Here is a 3,672-nt window from a genome sequence, read left to right as displayed (position 1 = left end):
TTTCCGATGATCCAGTACCGAGCAGCAATATAGTCACAGCAAAACCACGTTTTCCTGAGAGAACCTACGCGAGACAGGCTACAACTTAATCAATTTTTTTATATAGAAAACTGATTACGCACGCTTTAGAATATACTATTACCAATACAGCATTATTTTTTGAAAAAAGATCTTCCAGTTTTTAAGATAACTGTAATAAAGATACTGATAATGAAAACTTACTTTTTTCGGCCTCCTGATAAGGGCATAACCCCTCAATTTAACACGAAGTATCTTTTCTTTTTCGATTGTAACACAATCTTCTATACAGACTGTATATATTGTGTTTCTCTCTTCTTTAGAAACTTCACGAACTATTATTTGCATTGAATCCTCATTTCAATAATTAAACGACCAAATAAATAGAATTACTTGCGTCTGTGTATGTCATCACGAGAGTAATCATTTGCCAATGTTGCGGAGGGAAGTATCTAATATGAAAACTTCAAGACCAGCATTGGTCCACCGAAATTGGACTCGCATCTGATTAAACGAACTCATTGTTTGGAAAGACGTGGATACAAAAAGAAGATACAGGGGACGAAAGAGGAAGATAACCGGAGGGTGTATGTGTATGTTTGTGTGCTGTTTTCGCTAGATGGTGTTGCAAAGGACCACGCTCTCTCAGTCATTCTCCGTCCCGTATAACTGACATTTCATGAATTGGAAATGTAATTTTACCACACGGCCGTAGCTCGTGGCGTCATAACTGTTCGCACGATAACCCGGCCGCGAAGTAAACGAGCGCATAATTTCAGCTGCGAACGCGTACGCGGGTTCTCATGGCTAAAGAGGTGCCAAATAATACGTTCTGGCACGCGCACCGGGGTTACTCGTAATCGCAATATCTCACAAGCATGGGAACAGCTGTTGAAGCTGTCTTCCTTTTCATCTGTGACCTCTTCGTTTTAACTTTTTGAATTCGAAACTTGCAAGCTGCACAGCCTAGAAATTTTACTAGTCTGCGTTACTAATTGGTTCAAATATAGGGAAAAGTTGCTAAATTTTGACCACTAAATTACTTTCGTCTGCAAGATACTGTAATTTATTTTGCCCTAGATGTAATATAAAAAGATATACAAGTAGTTTTTTATAATTGTCTATGTCGAATTGTCGAATAATAATAATAATACAGAGATCTCGCGATTATTGTCCCAAACTCGGGTCCGTGCCGGGACAATAATCGTGGACTTCGCGAAACGCTTCTGACCTTCGTGAATACGTTTTCTGCCCAAAGCTCGAGCTTCGGCAACTCGCCTTTGTAGTATACCGTTTCGGCCAATAATAAAAATACGTGTGACTGAAGGTAATCCAGCTACATTTAATTCGTCGGCAGCTCTCTGGGCAGTCGCTGACGATTGAACGCATCGACTAATTGTCGTACATTCCCCGCTCCGTCCGTCGAGTCCATCGAGCGCATACATTGTTGACGACGCATTAGACAACGCTAATTCAACGATGACACTTTTTTTATTTTTTATTCGTTGTTAATGAAACTTTTACTAGTATATTGGTGAGATTTTTCTGATTAAAATGATACCAAATATGACATAATGTGGATCACATTTACTCATGTAGCAAGTGTTAATGTTTCATATTAGTTTATTATCGATTCTGATAAATCATAAGTAAATATGACCCAAATTGTGTCGTGTTTGATATCATTTTAATCAGAAACATTTCACCAATATGTTCATAAAACTGGGGACAACGCTTGGACCATAATCGTGGATCAACAATCAGTCAATAATCGCGAGGTCCCTGTAACAGCAATAATAACATGGGAGTTAGACATATGAGTTTAACATTTCTCTCACCCCCCCCCCCCCCCGCCCACCATATGTCACATTTAGTGAAACAAGCGTGATTTCTCTTTTTTTCCTGCCCCTTTCAATGTTCGCTGACCTTCTCCTCCTCCCTGATCCAATACTCACGGAATTCAATTGGCAGTGGCCTATAAAAATACGATGTATTCTTCGCTATTCAAACACTTCTCGCGCGTTATGAGATCATTATTGCAATGAAAACAAGTGGAGGAATTAAATATTTTAATATGAGCATTGACCTCCTCAAATGATGTAGTTACATTGTTGTATGCATAATTCGGACCCCATTATGTAAAAATTTTGCTTTATATTTACAACTTACCACACGACGATGGAATTGTCGACACAAACGGTCAACTGTTTAAATAATAAGACAGTAATATCGTAAATTGCCCTTTATAGAGTGCAACGCAAGCAAATAAGAAATTAGTCTTTTTTGCAGATTTCAGTAGTACCTTTTTCCTGCATATGCTGGTACGAAATATTTATGCTGGGTGGTCACATTGGCTGGGACAGCGATTTTGTGTAGGGGAACTGCTTCGCGTGGTAATACAGCAAACTGTAATATCTCAAGGGTCCATGGTATATAGTTTAATATTTACTTATTTAATTTAGAACAACTAGAGAACTGTCAGTTTGATGTTAAAAGATTCAATTCTTTACTGTTATAGCTGCTGCCTTTGATTACCTGAACGTTAGCTGCCAGTGTATGATAGTGATGATTGCACTAACTAACGTAGTATATAAACAACGCAAATTATATATCATACGGTGCAAATTGCTTACACATAACAAATTACAGTAGTGATCCGACCTATGCGATGGTCCAAATTTGGTAACCTTCCCCTAAATATTCTGTACATACATGATTTGTCCCAACAGTTTCCGAATTGAAGTTGAAACAACAATTTTTCATACAATGTTAGGATTCGTAATGATTGCATTTAATCGCTGAACAGTTACGCGATCTTTCGAGACGTAATTAAAGGAAACAAACACTTTACTTTTTTTTTAATCAACTATATTTACAGTAACGTAACTGTATGTGTAATGTTTGTCGGAGCAGTGACTGTTTGAGACTAATTTTTCGGAATTGGCAGAAGACTAACGAGAATACTGCTGGATACATGTGCAATTGATGAGGACAGGCTTGCCCTACTCTCCTACTCTTTCTGTCGTAGGGGAATAGGGAACCTCTCCAAACCCGCAGGACGACTAAAGAACCCTATATTAATCCACACCCCTATATTAATGTTGTGTAGGACGGGGGTGTAAACACTTGTAAAAACGTTGTGTTCTATTCTAATTACTGTTTACTCTTATACTGCTTATAACTACGTGTTTACAAAAATCATAAAGGCCACGCGTGCACCCGATCCGTGCGGAAGTATGTCGAGGAACCCCGGCGGAGAGTTCGACGGTTCTCCGTTACAGCGCAACTGTCGCCCGTTCTTACCTCAGCGCCGTAACTGTTAACGAAAGGGGAAATGTTTTTGGCACTGCCTTAGTTACTATGCGGAAATGGGATGACTAAAATTCAATATGGCGTACTGTGACAGGTGTTTCAAATAAACAATTAATATGTAAAAAGTTTCTGTGACAAAAATTTTCTCATGATTTTGCATGTTGTCCAAATTCAGAGAGTAAATATGAAAAATCGGTTTCTTTGTTTCATATTTTCTCAATAAAACCAGACAATGTAAGAAATTATGAGCAAATTTTCACTAAAGCTAAGACAAAGTTTTTATGATACATTGATCACTGGATGTGTAATTAAAGAAATTTATAAAACGTGAACAAATGAATA

The sequence above is a fragment of the Dufourea novaeangliae genome, unplaced genomic scaffold, assembly GCF_001272555.1.
Source record: "Dufourea novaeangliae isolate 0120121106 unplaced genomic scaffold, ASM127255v1 scaffold178, whole genome shotgun sequence".
NCBI lineage: Eukaryota > Metazoa > Arthropoda > Insecta > Hymenoptera > Halictidae > Dufourea > Dufourea novaeangliae.
This window is presented reverse-complemented; position numbering follows the sequence as displayed.